General features: G+C 39.1%; 2 protein-coding genes and 2 pseudogenes across 4 annotated transcripts in view; 2 read left to right on the top strand and 2 right to left on the bottom strand.

Moving 5' to 3' along the window:
- LOC309848526 (ral guanine nucleotide dissociation stimulator-like) overlaps positions 1 to 16,485 on the bottom strand; it is a 438,233-nt gene that overhangs the window by 229,062 nt on the left and 192,686 nt on the right. The window lies entirely within an intron of this gene.
- The window catches only part of LOC309848891 (uncharacterized protein), a gene marked incomplete at its 3' end in the record, with an annotated part of 339,926 nt that overhangs the window by 213,809 nt on the left and 109,632 nt on the right, over positions 1 to 16,485 (top strand). The gene's annotated exons all lie outside the window — the stretch shown is intronic.
- Positions 1 to 16,485, top strand: part of LOC309848892 (ubiquitin carboxyl-terminal hydrolase 12-like) — a 43,248-nt pseudogene that overhangs the window by 1,901 nt on the left and 24,862 nt on the right. Inside the window, exon 3 of the transcript in view lies at positions 8,022 to 8,223. The product of the transcript in view is annotated as a ubiquitin carboxyl-terminal hydrolase 12-like (transcript). The remainder of the gene's footprint in view (positions 1 to 8,021; positions 8,224 to 16,485) is intronic.
- On the bottom strand, positions 10,508 to 11,540 carry LOC309848524 (E2F-associated phosphoprotein pseudogene; annotated as a pseudogene). The gene has a single exon. The product of its transcript is annotated as an E2F-associated phosphoprotein pseudogene (transcript).

The raw sequence follows: 16,485 nt of genomic DNA on the forward strand, positions 1-16,485 counted from the left end.
GTATTTTCTTTCTTTTATCAGTATGCTCTTAGCTAAGTATGCATTTTCAAGGTTTATTTTAATTGCTTCTAACAAAAAGCTTACACCGAGAAGGGTTTCTATCAGAACTGCCTGTTTGGAGCCTTTTTGTGACTGGCTTTTTGTGACTGGATTTTTTTGTGACTTTTTGTGAGTGGCACAGTCATTCACTACCACTTGCCTTTGGCAAATAGTACATGTATTTGGGCAGTTAGAAAATCAGACTTTTTTTTTTTTTTTAATGGACAGAAGAAAAATAACCACAGTTTAATTAACTGGCAGAAAATTCAACATAGGGGTTACATTCCATATTGTTACTATAACCTATTTTCCATTACTTTCAGTTGCAGTGATCTTTTTTTGGAAGAATATTTTCACAGAGGATCGCTTTGATGGCAGTTCATTCTTAGTATTCTGATGTATGTCACTGTACTTTGCAAAATACATTGAGTGGGGATTTCCTGTTGGTTTAATTCTTGTGAATGCTTTAATATTTCTGATGTTATTAGAAAGCAGGAGGAATTCTACTGTGGAGTGGGGGTTCAGGAACTATCTTGAGTGGGCCCGGTAGCCTTTTGAAAGCTTTCTGTTGCAGCAGAATATCCTGCTTAAATGTCACCTTTATAGGGTCAGCTAACTTCTTTGAAAATGAATTGTTTTGATCCAATGAACCAGATTGCCTTTTTCCCCTTATATCTTTTAGCTAGTGAGTACTTCTTTTTGTATGTAGATAGAAAAGGGGTGATTTCAGTTAGTAGTATCTCTTTCCTACTTTTGTGCAGTCTACCTTTTTAAATAGTCTTTTCTCATTGTTTTATGATATGGTTCTGTATTAATTTTCTAATACAGTAGGAGCCAACAGACATGTCGCCTGAGCAAATGTATTTGTGAGGTTACAGTGGAAGGTGCTTTTCCCTAAGATCTTTGTTACGAAATAATAGTTGAGTTCCTAGACCATCTTACAAAAGGATTTTTACACCTGAATGGCTAGTGGTCATTGGTTCGAATTGGTCCAGGGGACAGGAGCATTGTGAAGAACAGCGACAAATAAAAATGAAACTTTCTTTCCATTTGCGGGTTATAAAAGGACATCCTCAAGAATAAAGTTGATTACGCAAATGTCTTGGTTCTGTTTTTGTTTGAATTGATTGTCATTTTGTTTCTCTCCACCCGATGGCCATAGGCTACTTGAGGGTTAGATTATCAGAGATCCCAGAGAATGTTTACATTAGATCCGAGAGAACAGTTGTGTCCCAAGTCCTCTGCTGAGATTGGATCAAGTGTCCAGCCCTGTGGCAGGGTCTGTGAAAGGGTTTGTGATTGACAACCTTGCAGAATTTATGTAGAGAAGTTATTTTCTGTAAAAAAGGGTGGGGCAGCGGAGTTCAGGGGTATGTGGTGAGGAATGCATTTCCACTAGCACATGGAAGGACACTTTTAGATCTGGTCCACTTGGCTGTGGTGAGACTGGTGAGTAGGGGCATGTTGGTACAGTGTTCAAAAACAGGGCCACCTAAACAAACTGTAGTAGGGGAAGAGGGTCTTTCCTTAGAAGGGGATGTTCATATCCTTAGAAGAGGATAGGCATCATCGTCACCAGCCTCCAGCACGGGGGACAGTGGAGCATTTAAACATTTTAAAACTTTTCTTTTTAGGCGATACTGTTAACATAATGGTGGGAAACACCAGTAGTCTCCAAATGATATATGTAAGATGAACGATTGGGCTGTGGAAAGAAATACAGAATCACTAATGTTTATTTTTATCTAAAAATGAGAGCGAAGCCTTACTAATTCTTGTTTTTAAAGATTCTTTTATTCATTTTATGGAGAGAGAGTGTGTGCACCCAACGGGGGCTGGAGATAGCTGGGTGGGGGGGGGGCGGCAGAGGGAGAGGGACTTCCCGCTGAGTGTGGAGCCCGCAGAGGGTAGAGTCCGGAGGGTGGCGTCGGATGTGGAACTCCATCCCGGGACTCTTGAGATCATGACTTGAACTGAAATCAATATAGTCAGATGCTCAATTGACTGAGCCACCCAGGGGCCCCAGCCTTATTAATTCTTATTAAATGTTTGATACTAGTATCCACACTCTATCCATGTGTGAAGTGGTCCTATGTCACTTCAAGTTCCATAGCACTAAAGAGTTGACAGTGTAACTGTCTCCTATTCATTTATATGTTTATAAACTAGTACAATTTCAAGGTAGATTTAGAGATGATACGATTTAATTTCTGTTAATCTAATTTTTCAAAATGGTCAAATGACTTAAAAAGATAGTTTCAAAAATAACAGTGCCGTGATGAAGGCCAGGGAACTGTTGTTAGTGCTTCAGGTGGATTATTAGTTTAGTTCTTTTCAAGATTTTAGAAGGTGGGCCCTGTGTTACAAACCCCGTTTACAGCCGAGGACGCGGATAAGCGGAGTGGCGTGGCAGTTTCCAGAGGTCAGAGAGCAGAAGCATACTTGGACCTAGACAGTTTGCTTTCAGAGCCTGTTCGCTTCGATGCTGAGCGGTGCTGCTTTCAAGGCCGATGATCACTCCAGTGAATTCAAGCAAATTTGGTAGATAGGATGGAGAATTTAATTTAGAAAATACAGTAAGGCCGTAAAGGAAACTTTCCCCCTTGGACCTGTCTATGCATCTGTGTATCTATCTTTGATTGCCATTAAAGCCACATTCAGAAATAACTGAACGTAAACTCAGACCTGCAATCGAATATTAAAATCTATAGCCCACAGTTTATCACACGGTGCACTTTGTTTCATTGCTGTCACTTAAATATTAATAATTTTTAGTGAAAACAAAATTAATGTAAATAAGATAAAAATTTTACATATTTATTTTGTCTCAGTCACATTTGTTACACAGTTGACTGTTGAACAACACAGGTTTGAGCTGTCTAGGTCCATCTATGTGCGGTTTGCTTTTTTTTTGGTACACAGTATAGTATTGTATTTTCTTTTATGATTTTCTTGATAGCATTTTCTTTTCTCTAGCTTACTTTATTATATATAATACACATAACATACAAAATGTGTGTTAATTAATTGTTATAGGTGAGGCTTCTGGTAAGCAGTAGTCTGTTATTAGTGAAGTTTTTGGGAAGTTGAAAGTTACACACAGATTTTTGGCTATGTGAGGGGTTAGCACCCTTAACTCCTGCACTGTTGAAAGGCTGACTGTATGTAATGTATATTTTTATGTATATAAATTTACATTTTATAAAAGTGTATTTTCATGTATATGATGAACCATATAATTTTTATTTGTATTTATTAGGGATGTGTGTTCAAGATAATCTTAGTGATGGGGCTATGATAAAGATTTGTGGAGGGGGCATTTATCTTAAAACCAGGAGCAAAAGGCAGTAGAGGATGTCATTGTGTCCAGTAAGCAACTGAAAAAGTCAATGCTCAGACCTTGAGGAGAGTGGTGGCTTTTAAAAATTTGCTTCCCTTTATTTTGAACCTGGTTATACCTTTGATCTTCAAAACAAGCTGAGAAGACATAGGGTAGGTTTCAACCCTTAAAGCAATGTCTTTTGTGGAAATTGAGCATTCAGAAACAGGAGTGTGGGGGAAATCATCGCAGACAATCTTTTGCATGAAAGCTACACACTAGCGAGATACATTTTTAGGTTTTAGGAACTTGGAGGAAAGTTACTGTCAGGGAAGCTGAAGACAAATTTTCAGAGTTATGAATAAGATCGAAAGTTACTGCTTGTTCTGGAGAAATTGTAGTAGTTTCAAGCTTTGATTTTTCTTTAATGGGATTGATGAAGATCAGTGCAAGACCATACGAGAAGACCCCAGAGAACTGATTATAATGTTACTCATTGCCTTATGTTCAGAAGATGAGCAGGAGTCTACCTCCCAGCATTCTGTACAAAAGAATAGACTCCCTCTGGTTCCTTAGCTTATCATTCCATTTTTCTCTTTTTTTTATAATTTGGTCAACCTTTATTATAAATTTTTCTAATATACTGCGAAACGCTGTCTTTTGCTTTTACCTGTTCTGTGGAAGTCATTCAAATCCCTGTTGCGTATTCTTTAACAGAAGTGTCCAGTGATGGAGAGTGACTCTTCTCTCTGATGGCAGAGGCATAGTTTATTGGTCATTAGCTTCATTAGACTGTGATACAAATACTAATATTTTTCAGACTAATTAATACTGAATAATCGGTAAATTAATCTCAGTAACATTGTAGATTCTACTGCAGGTGTACTTAGCCCCCGGATAGGCTTTATTAAAGTATATCCAGAGTTACATTTATCAGTAGTACCAATGTATCATCTCCTTTTCATCTACTTCTTTTAGCATTTACCTAGAAAGCCTTTAAAGCACTTGTTTTTATGGAAACCACTTCTTGGCTCTGACCACCAATAGGAATGTAAAAATCATATATTCTCATTGGGCCTCATGTTCTATTCTTTTCTTTTTTGTGTGTGTGGTATTGTTTAATTCATTTCTCTGTTCCTTAAATATCTTGTAAATTGGTAGATAGGTCTAGACATGTGATTGAAATTTATTAGTTTAAAAAAATGTAGTACTTTTGTTTTTTAAGACAGGAATTCTTCCTAAGAGTTGCTACATATTTCTGCAAGAGACAAAGGTTTGGCTGTTCATTTTTATTTTTATTTTTTTAAGATTTTATTTATTTTATTTGACAGACAGAGACCACCAAGTAGGCAGAGAGGCAGGCAGAGAGAGAGTGAGAGAGAGAGGAGGAAACAGGCTCCCTGCTGAGCAGAGAGCCCAATATGGGACTCCATCCCAAGACACTGAGATCATGACCTGAGCCGAAGGCAGTGGCTTAACCCACTGAGCGACCAAGGCGTCCTGGCTGTTCATTTTTAATTTGTAGTGCACTGGGGCTTCAGATAGTTTTTCAAGTTCCCATCAGCCACTAACGCTTTTGGTATCCATTGATAATTATTTCCTACTCCATCATTTGTAGTCATTTCTTCTAAATTTATTAGCTGGATTTATTCTATGATCTGGACCTTCTTCATCAACTCTTTAATTCCCTGTGAACCATAGTTCTTACAAGAAAGACAAGATAAGGGGCATCTGGGTGGCTCCGTTGGTTAAGCGACTGCCTTCGGCCCAGGTCGTGATTCTGGAGTCCCAGGATCTAGTCCCCCATCAGGCTCCCTGCTCAGTGGGGAGTCTGCTTCTCCCTCCGACCCTCCCCCTTCTCATGCTCTCTTTCTCAAATAAAAAAGACAAGATAAGGGGCACCTGGGTGGCTCAGTCAATTAAGCATTCAACTCTAGATTTTGGCTCAGGTCATGATCTCAGGATCCTGTGATCAAGCCCCTTGCCTGGCTCCATGCTGGGTGTGGAGCCTGCTTGGGATTCTCTCTCTCCCTCTGCCCCTACTCTCTACCCCCGTGCTCATGTGCTAGCTCTCGGGGCTGGGGGGAGGGAGGGAACAAGATAAAACTTTGATGTTCTCCTTTTATATATGAGTTTACAGCATCCATGGAGTCTAATGAAAGGTTTTATAAAATATCATTATTAATTCATAAATATTTATATGATTAATGTGCTTTTTATCAATTGCAGTATTTCTTTTGAATGAAATTTGGCTCTTGAATCGGTACAAAATATATTCCAGGCTGATCTACATTTGTATAATTCCTGTCCCAGACCTAGTGTAGCCATATCTGTAAGACATCCTAGTTCCTTTTTGTGGGAAAAAGGTTCTTAAAGACTACAATCTGTGTGCCAGGGAAACTTGTTGCTGCTAGGCCTTTCAGTGGATAGAAGTTGAAAACACACACACACACACACACACACACACACACACACAGACACACACACAAACTCGAGTTTATACTAATACTTTAAATTCCAATTTAAGGGGCATCTGGGTGGCTTAGTGGGTTTAAGCCTCTGCCTTTGGCTCAGGTTATGATCTCAGGGTCCTGGGATCAAGCCCTGCATTGGGCTCTCTGCTCAGTGGATAGCCTTCCCCCACCCCTTCTGCCTGCATCTCTGTCTACTTGCGATCTCTGCCAAATAAATAAAATAAAATCTTAAAAAAAGAAATTATTAAAAAAAAGATTTCTTCTTTTTATTCTTAGACTATTTCAATACGCATGGATAGTAAAAACTCCATGTTTTAAAGTTGCTCGAACTAATTTTTTGTGTAGTTCTCCCACGGACTGGATAAACATTTAGGTGTCACTGATCTCTGTTTCCTTTCAGCTTTAGGAATTTCTTTTTTTCCTCTGAGATATTTTGGATTTAATTTAGTTTAAAAAATGATCGATGCAAAGTAAATATTTTTAAAAAGGTACTTTGATTCCTCTCTACTCTTCCTCTTTCTCTATAACCATTTTTATTAGTTTTTAATTTATCCTTCCTGGTTTTTAAATATAAGTAAATGTACATGTCTGTGGATGTGTTTGACATTACCCTTAAAAAAAAAAATACTTATTTTTAGAGAGAAAGTGTGTGTGCAAGTTTGGGTTGGGTAGGGCAGTGGGAGAGAGAATCTCAAGCAGATTCTCCGCTGGGCACAGAACCTGAATTGGGGCTCGATCCCAAAGCCTGATACCATGATGAGATCAGCTCCTGAGCAGAAACCAAGAGTCCGGTGCTTAACCGTCAGAGCCACCCAGGCACCTTGACACTGCCCCTTAAAACAGTCTCCTCTGCCTAGGCTTTTTAGGTTAGTGAGGATGTGACCTCCCTGCCTGGTAGTGCTTTGAGAAGTGTCCTCTTCCCTCTTCTTCCACATTCAAAGTCTCCCCACGTCCTCATCAATCAACGTATGGGTGTTTTGTCAGCTCGCTTTGGGAACCAGTGTGTCTTAGTGGGAAGGAAAAAGGAAGACAATGAATGTTGATCAAATTGTGTGTCATTGTCTCCTAAGGTAGGATTATTTCCCCCCATTATTAAAGAGGAGGACGTTAAAGTTCAGTAGGCTGTAGTTACACACGGCTGGTAAGAAGTCGGTTCATGTGGAGGATTCAATGCACCTGAAGTCTGTTTGTAATATATCAAGAGTGATGTGCAGGTATCTCAGCATTTCAGTGGTGGTTGTGCTAGCATACTGAAAAGTTGTTGTTGTTTTTAAGATTTTTATTTATTCATTTAGTTGAGAGAAAACACAGTGTGGGGGGATGGATGGTAGGAGCAGAGGGAGAAACAGACTCCCCGCTTGGCAGGGAGCCTAATGTGGGGCTTGATCCCAGGACCCCAGGATCATGTCTTGAGCAGAAGGCAGACACTTAACCGACTGAGCCACCCAGGTGCCCTTGAAAATTTTTAATCTAACATTTCAGAGGTTCTCATTTTATTTGCTTTTTATTATTAATATTTTTTAGATTTTTTTAATTTATTCATTGGAGAGAGAGCAAACATGAGTGGTGGGTGGCGGGGGGGAGTTGCGGGGAGGGTCAGGAGGAGAGGAGGGAGCACACTCCCCACTGAGCAGGGAAGCCTGATGCAGGGCTCAATGCTAGAACCCTGGGATCATGAACTGAGTTGGAGGCAGACGCTTAACCAACTGAGCCACTCAGGGACCCTTTGTTTTTATTTTTTGATGGCACTTAAGAATCTGATAGAAAACCTCACTTTTGTGTCTTTTCAAAAGAATTTTTGATAGTTATATTTTAAAATGTATAATATATGAAATGCTTAATATCTACAATGTAACAATGGGAATTGAAAAAAGAATTATAAAGAAGTCTAAGATTTTTAATTACTCTTACTGTTTAAACTGTATAGTTTTAAAATTAGTTTTCATGAAGGCCAAATTTAGTGCATATATTTTCTTTCTGTTTTAACCTGAAACCAATGCCTGGAGCATCCGTTTAATGTTCAAATGGCAGATTAGCAGACAGAATAATTATTTCTACTCTCAGATAATTTATGAGGACCATAAATTCCCTATCTTCTCTCTGTTTTCTTAACTATACATGGAAATTCATTCTCTTGAAAATGTGTTGCCCCATATTTAACAAGGTTTTTTTTTTTTTTCCTATTCTAGTTTGGGAATACCTGCTACTGTAATTCAGTTCTTCAAGCACTTTATTTTTGTCATCCATTTCGGGAAAAAGTTCTAGCATACAAGAGTCAACCTAGGAAGAAGGAGAACCTTCTTACCTGCCTAGCAGACCTCTTCCATAGCATAGCCACTCTGAAGAAGATTCCTCCTAAGAAGTTCATAACAAGATTACGGAAGGAAAATGGTAATTCTTCTACTTCTGAACGTATTCTTACGTACCAGTAAGGGTAAATAATAGCACACCACAGTTCAGCAGGCACTGACTGAGCATCATCTAAGACTGAACGTACGTTAGCCATGGAAAAACCAAAGCTGACGTTCCTGTCTTGAAGGAAGTGCTAGTTCAGTGAGGGAGGTAATCACACAGTAATTAATATGAGGTATGATTAATGTTGGAAGTATGTTCTACAAAGATTACATTCTGTATGCCAGGAAATGAGAAATGATAAATTTTTTATTTTATTTTATTTTTATTTATTTTTGCCTGCTTGGCTGTTCTATGGAGAATAAAGTTGGGGCTTCCACCCATTATCTGTTGTTTTTATAGTAGCATGTCTGTTTCATGTCTGCTTCATGTCTGTTTTACGTCTGTTAACCCATTGGATCTTTACACTACCCTGATTTAGAGAGCATGTGATCTCTCCCACTTTAGCCCTGCAAAGAATAGAGGCTAAAAAGCTTTCCAGAAACTTTTTGGCTTAGGGTAGGTGTAGGTGGTTTTAACTCCACTGACCCCCTTTTTAAAATAGTTACTGATTAAGCCTGTCTTCTCATTTCTCTCTTCAATGTTTTTCTTTTAGATTTGTATAATGCTCACAGCAGGCCCAGAAGTCAGATGTTATTACCTCATTTTATATGAAATAGTGGATGCTCAGAGGAGTTAAAATGACTTACAAGGGTCCCACACATGTTTCTGACATCTAAGTCCCATATTCTTTCTGCTGTGTTATGTTACCTCAGAAAATTAAAGTAGGATTTATCTATTTTTTTAAAATTTGCATTAGTTTTGTTTTTTTTTTAAGATTTTATGTATTTATTTGACAGAGATCACAGGTAGGCAGGAGAGGCAGGCAGAGAGAGGAGGAAACAGGCTTCCTGCCAAGTGGAGAGCCCGATCCAGGGCTCGATCCCAGGACTCTGGGAATCACGACCTGAGCCGAAGGTAGAGGCTTTAACCCACTGAGCCACCCAGGCACCCCTCAAGCAGGATTTAAATCACATGTAGAATTCTGGGTTTTGTTTGATGTAGCCAGTTTAATCATTGTGGAAATAAAATTGAGTGGTATTTTTAGTTTGATTTATTATCAAAAGATGCTCACAGAAATAAGATTTGAGACGTCTTTAAGATTGGTTACCCAACACACCATTGAATAATGCTGTCCTTAACTGCATGGACACTGTTCATTATCCCATGAACTGAGATAAGCCTGGGTCATATCCAGTGTCCTGTGTAAGAAGACACTGAGATAACATGGCAGTAGGCTATTATTCTTGAATCTGATTCACCTGTTAAAAGATTTTGTTCATTTCCTCTGTAAACAGATACAAAGCAGTTGATCATTCATTCACAAAAACAAATCTTTTTGTGTTTTCCCTATGAAATCCAAACATCTCTCTTAAGTTAGAAATCTGTGTAGTATCTTCTGTTTTTAAGAACACCAAATACAGCTCAGTTAGAGTTTGGTTGAGTGATTCAAGTCCCTTAAGTCATTTTGTCTGTATTGGTATGAAACTTCAGGGATTTTGTCTTGGTAGAAAATTCATGTACATGGTACTTGAACATGCCATCTTTCTCGGTGATTTTGTTAGTATTTTAGAAATGGTCAGCATCAGAAACATGAAACACAGAATACACAGTATTTTCTTTTTACAGGAAGTCACGCTGCACACAGAGCGCACAGAGCTCAAGTTACTGTGTTTTGAAAGTTGCGTCTCTGTGGCTTTACATGTTTGCTTGTCAAAGCAAGAATGTTTTTGTAGTGTTTATATTTTTTTAATAATTCAGTATTTTCTGAAAAATTTTTAAATGTTTTGGCAGAGTACATTGTACAGTATACTTCTTTTGTTTGATGAAATTGATTCCAGGGTGAATATTCCAAACTTATGAACTTATGCTCTCATAGTTTTGTTTCATTTTTCTATACCTCAGAAACAGTATTTAATGGAAAAGCATGTTTATTATTTGATGTTGCTGGCATTTGTATGAAGTACAGTTTTGCCTTTTGATTTTTTTTCCTGGACTATCCATTGCTTAACTCTCCTTCTGACCTTATGTTTGCTGGGGTTTTTTGTTTGTTTGTTTGTGTTTAAATCTATGGCACAAATGGATGTTGCCCATTTCAGAATTTCCACTAACTTTGACTGTTGGATTGTTGTTCTTTTTTTCTTTTTTAAATTCTAAAGAGCTTTAATATATAAAAAGGCCCATAGTTTCCAAATGTCCCTCAAAAAGGGAATTGATAATGAGTCCCATCAGAGCTGGGGAAAAAAAAAATGTTAAGGGGGTGGAGAGATGAAGGCTGACAATCATTCTCTTTCAAAAAGATCAACAATGTGTCCTCAAATAACCGCTCAGAAGGAAAAGAACTGTCCATATTTGCCTTACATACGGTATTGGGCAATTAAATGCCAACTTAGCTATTTAAGAATGACTTGCTAAAACGTTGAAAAAATGAAAGACTTCATCCTTGTCATAGACTGCCACTTCAGTGGAACATTCGGTGCACATGACTGGGTGGTAGAGATCTTCTGCTTGTGCCTCTGCTGGCTCTGCAGCATCCTCATGGTTGGACCTCATCTTCTTAGGGCCTCGCCTTTTCTTCCTGTTCTCTGGGATTTTGTATCTTAGAACCTCCTCTTTGTTGACAGAACAATTCATCACAAACATTGCTCTATACTGAGTTTTGTAGGATTCGTGCCTTTGGCAATCAAGACATAGTGTGGTCATGCAGGCAGGGCAATTCAAGACAGCATCACTATTTGGAACAGGCTGCTGTTGTTGATGTGGCCTTGTATTCCAAAACCATGGTAGCCTCTTCTCTGTGCATCAACCCAGGCCTGATCTCTGTTCTCTTTTTCAGGATCACAAAGTAACTCATCATTTGTTGGAATCCTGTGTCGCTTTTTCTTCTTCTTCTTGGTCACCTGTGCTGTTTTGTCTTCATCCTCAGAATCAGAATCAAAATATATATCATCATAGTACTTTGTCAGAGCTGTTCCAGCTTTTCCAGTTCCCGAGGAAGACCCTGTTTCCAGAGAGGATAACTTGTCCTCCATTTTTTTTATGGTAGAATTTAATTCGGCTTCCATTTCTTTTTCAAATTCATCTTCACTAGATGATTCACTTTCTCCAGTAAGACATTCTCTGATGGGTTTTCGTTTTTGGTCAGGAGTTCCATGTAAAAGCACATCCACTTCATCTTCAGAACTGCTCAAAGCGGGTTCTTCGTTGCTAGGCTCTTCTACTGCGTAGGGGTCGTAGTCCTCCTGGAGCCGGTTCATGGTGGCCTGCACCCTCGGACACCGACTACGAGCCGCCGCACAGCATCTGTTTACTCCGCAGGTGCCCCAGCTAAAGCGTCTGCCACTCCACTTCCTGGATTGTTGTTCTTAAACCAGTTTTCTTCCATGGTATGCTGTAAATAAACACGTCATGTTTTGTACTTGCAGTCGATACTAGCTCCATATTATGTTAACCACTGATATTTTATATAGCTAATCATTTCGATATTAGTTGGGAAGAAACTGTTTTAATTTCAGTAATGGATTTTTGCTTTTAAAATTTTAATTCATGTTTCCTAACCATAGCATATAAGAACTGTAGCATAGAAATTTTACAGTGTGATAAGACTTGCTCCATAAATGTGTTCTCCCTAATGAGGGGAAACTAGCTGAAAGTTTGAATTGATTAACTATTTTATATTTAGCTTCTGTTGACGGCCAGAAACTAGTGGAGAGGACCAATAGTCATGTAATTTAATGTGTTATCTCCATGAAAAAAAAAAAAATAAAACATGGAAAGGGAGTTGATCAGTTATGTTAGTTCAGAGAGTTGAAGTGAGAAGCCATTGGAAAATCCGAGGCAAACTCGTTCCAAGTGGATAGAATCGAAATTGCAGTTGCCCTGAGTGATTCAAGGATGACAAGAATATTCATGTGGCTGGAGTGGAGTAAGAGCAAAAGGGCAAGGGCCTAGAACTTGGGCTTTAATTTGAAAGCCATGGTGAGCGGTTAGGGTTGCTGAGCAGGTGGGTGATGTGTTTTGATCTGGCTGCTGGGTGGTGTGGTAGCATGAGCGGGCATGGGCCGCATGAGTACAGCCCAGGAAGCCAGCCAGGAGGCTGTTGCACTAAACTAGGTAAGAAGTAAAGCCCTCTGTTCTACACTGCCAACTTCCCATAGCCACTCTACCATTCTAGAAGACTCAAAACACAGACTGATGAGCTACTTGTGTGCTAGCTAGCAGTGACTTGGCTTGGGATCACTTCTGGGGGGCTTGAAAGTCCCATCAGCTGGCACACGTAGCTGTGTGCTCTGACTCACTGGGTCTTAACAGCACAGGTAGTTCACGCTATTGTTTGGGCCCAGATTTCTTCCCATGTTGTCGTAGCTGTTTCCGCCCCTGTTGTTCATTTGGTAGTTCATTCATTCATACAACGCCAAGCACATCTAAATATGTGGCAGGCATTGTCCTGGGTGCTGGAGATACACCAGTGAATGAGACAGAAAAGATCCTTATTCTCAAGAAACCTGTATGTACCTAGCGATGCTTCAGGTGATGCAGAGAGATACTGATATAAATATGTGAGAATATATATTTAAGGATTGGTCTTCCTTAAGTGAGGAAATTATTACAAATAACACCTGTTAAATAGATGTGAGTGAATAATTCCCATGTTTATTTTAATCCTGTTTCTCCAAAAGAGCGTAAAAGATTTTTGTATTAATGAAAGCTAACTATTTCTGAATTATGAAGAACACATAACATTTTTACACGTTGATTTAGTCCCCCCCCTTTTTTTTGCATTAATGTTGCAGCTATTTGGGACTTTAATAATTTATACCTTTCATATTCATTTATTTAATAATGAAATTGTCCCATTAGACTGTCAGTTCCATGATGAGGGGAAGCCATTTGTTTTTGGTCACCATTGTATTCCCAGCATGTAATCTAGTTCCTGGCATGTAGTAGGTGCTTACTAAATATTTGATGAGTGAGTGAGTGAATGAGTGAATTTGTTTAATTTGCCAAAGCAACTTTGAAGCCCACCTTTCCCATCATGCTACTTAGCAGAAAAGAAAGCAAACCATAAGGAAACCAAGATTTTAGAAATTAAGTGTACTCCATTTTACGGGTCTTGTCTGTGGCCATTTTGTTGATGTTGTTTTCCTGTTTATGTGGTGCTGGTTGAAGTTTTTAAATTTGTATTGACTACTCAGGCATAGCGAGAGTCTGGCACATTTACCATAATGTGTTTATAAAAAATGGACTGCAAATTATTTTAAATATTTCAACAAAATGCTTTAAGAGTATTTTCTGGTTTACTCTATATCTCATTTCCAGAGTGTTCAAGTCAGTTGAGGTATGTCTGTGCATGTGAAGTCCTTTGTTCTGTGTTAAAAGAACAACATCTAAAAAAAGTTGTTTCAAGCTTCAAAAAAACAAAAGTATTTGCCTATTTTTTCTTTATAAATTATTTTGAAAGACATGCATAGATGCTAAAATAACTTCTAACAGGAAAAAAAAACGAGACTTATTGTTTATTGTTTTTTCTTAACCAGAAGTTTTGAAATTTATATCTTTTTAGTTATTTTCTAATTTTATAGTTTATTTTAAATATTCATGGCAAAAATACATTCATTAAAATTTTGGTTAGGGGGTGCCTGGGTGGCTCAGTGGGTTAAAGCCTCTGCCTTCGGCTCAGGTCATGATCCCAGGGTCCTGGGATCAAGCCCCACATTGGGCTCTCTGCTCCTCAGGGAGCCTGCTTCCTCCTCTCTGTCTGCTTCTCTGCCTAGTTGTGGTCTCTGTCAAATAAATAAATAAAATATTAAAAAAAAAAACAAAAACAAAACTTTGGTTACAAAAAACTTGATTTCGTGGGAAAGAGACTACTTTAGACTGTGGCATTGAGCCAGCATACAGAGAGCCAGCATATAGAGTAAATTGTTCATATCTCACTTTAACTAGGCCCTTAGAGTTTTTATGAAATATTTTTATGGTGCTCTCCCATTATTCTTCCTTTTAGATTCCTCGCTGACTTTTCCAATTTGTTCGTATTTTCCTTGAAGACTAATCAACTCTAGCCTATTTCCTTCTTAGCAGACATGGATGGTTCTTTTGTGACCTGGTGATAGATGAGTAAGTGAGAGATAAAAAGGGGACTTTTAAGGGTGTCCTGTACACTTCTAGAGCTGCCCAGACACTCAAAGTGTCAGGGTTGGTGAAGGAGTCAGGATGGACAAAGAGGCCAGGAATCAGGCCTTTAGGAGGTGAGGGGAAGTTGACAGATGACCACAGAAAGAAGGAGGTTCAGGGTAGTATGGCCAGACCTAACAGGTTTTTTGACTGAGGGTGAGTTTTTCATATGCAAAGCAAAGTGTAATGATTTAGAAGTGGCTGCAAGGAGCTCAAAAATGCCAGAGGCTGAAAAGATGGGGAGTTTAGAACAGAACCTTGTTCTGGAGGGAACAGCAGAAAGGGTTGAGAAAGAAGAAAATCCCAAGGATGAGGAAGGAAATAAGGAACAATAAACGACTCAGAGTAATAGAGGATGGGAGAGTGGGGTTGGGAGGTAGACTAGTATTTTCAGGGATGAGGCATCATTGCACTGAGAGGCAAAGTGAAAGGTGATTGACTTCAGTTACCCCAGCCTTGCCTAGACCCGTCCAGCGGTGGAACCATCTAAGGGTTCTGACCATGACTTGGTTTGTCTCAGGAAGATAGAGTAGACAGCTGGGAGGTTTTGCAGTGAGCTGTGTCAGTGTCGAGAGTGACACACAGACTTCTGGCGGCAACAGGGGATGGGGAATGGTGTCACAGTCTCTTGGATCTGACCCTCATGGGCAAAAACCACTGGACACACAATACCAAATTATCATCAGTTAAATGTTAACGCCACATAGGCTAATGCAGTATCTCTCAGGACTCAAGGCTTTCATTGTTCTTAAACATAAAGGGCTTGTTGGAGGCTAATCAAATCCCTCAGGACAAGTTTAAAGAAGAGAAGTGGGGAGTGGCTCTAACTGCATTAGTATTATTGAGTTTGACTTGAACTCCAAGAAGGAGGTTTAATAAATTGCCTGTGACATACATGTAATGAAAGGTCGAACCATCCTAGGAATGCGGACAGTCTTGCTCGAGCAGCTGCACCTTACATCTGAGGCTTCTTACAGGTCTTTTTGACACCAAGAGTGAAATGAGTCTTTATTTGTTTTGACTGTACTTCCCAAATCCACATTTTCACTAGTTCCCATTCTGTTTGTACAGTAACTTTGCAAAAGAAGATGGTATTCCCTTTTCCAGACCAGAAAATCAAGGCCTTTTTGATTACCATAGATTGAACATTTTCTCACATTTTTTAACTTTTTGACTTCTGTTTTTATAAATTGTTGATTTCCACACTTGGTATTTCCTTTTGTATAAGCTCTTTATGTGTTGAAGCTGTTAATAGTTTTTATGGGTTTTTTTTTAAACCTTTTCAGTTTTCTAATGCACAGAAACTTAATTTTATGCAGTCATAACTGTAGCTCTTCTAAAATGTAATTTTTTGTTCTTTTTATCTTAGACTTTGCCTAAGTTTTGTTCCTAATTTGTTGTCTTTTATTTGAAAAATGTCAGTTGTGATATCTTTGGAATTTATTAAATGTGCCTTGAGTATCTAAAGGTAAAATATTGCTGGCCAGGTCTTCTCAGTGTGTGTGATCGCTGAGCAACAGGAACCAGTTGTGGGGCAGGGCCTCCCTGGGCAGGCTGCTTTGTATGCAGCTGGGCTGCTTGGGGACTGCCTGCTTTGTGTCCTGGGCCTGCCACTTCCTGGCGCATGACTTTCCCTCTCTGATCCCATTCCCTCATTTGGAAGATGACAATAACATAGTCACAGAGTTGTTAAAAGATCACCTGCAACACTGCCTGTGAAGTCCTTACCTTTCAGTTTCAGTGGTGTGATGTCCAGTGCTGGGTATAAAGCAGTTCATGTTAGTGACTGGTTTTCGGTGATATTTTTTCATTTGTATAGTTACAGGGAACATTTCACAGAGTTACAAAATCTCACTTTTAGAGATTATCTGGATTGAATAGATCATTTGTGATACCGATGTTTCCTATACCTGACTGCAGATCCGAGTCCCCTGGAGGAACTTTGGAAAGTTCCAGGTTCCAGGCCTCACCTCTGACTGAATCCCTAGGATGCATGGCCCACAATTCTCGTGGATCACTTAATATTGT

Source organism: Mustela nivalis, assembly GCF_964662115.1.
Source record: "Mustela nivalis genome assembly, chromosome: 15".
NCBI classification, from domain to species: domain Eukaryota; kingdom Metazoa; phylum Chordata; class Mammalia; order Carnivora; family Mustelidae; genus Mustela; species Mustela nivalis.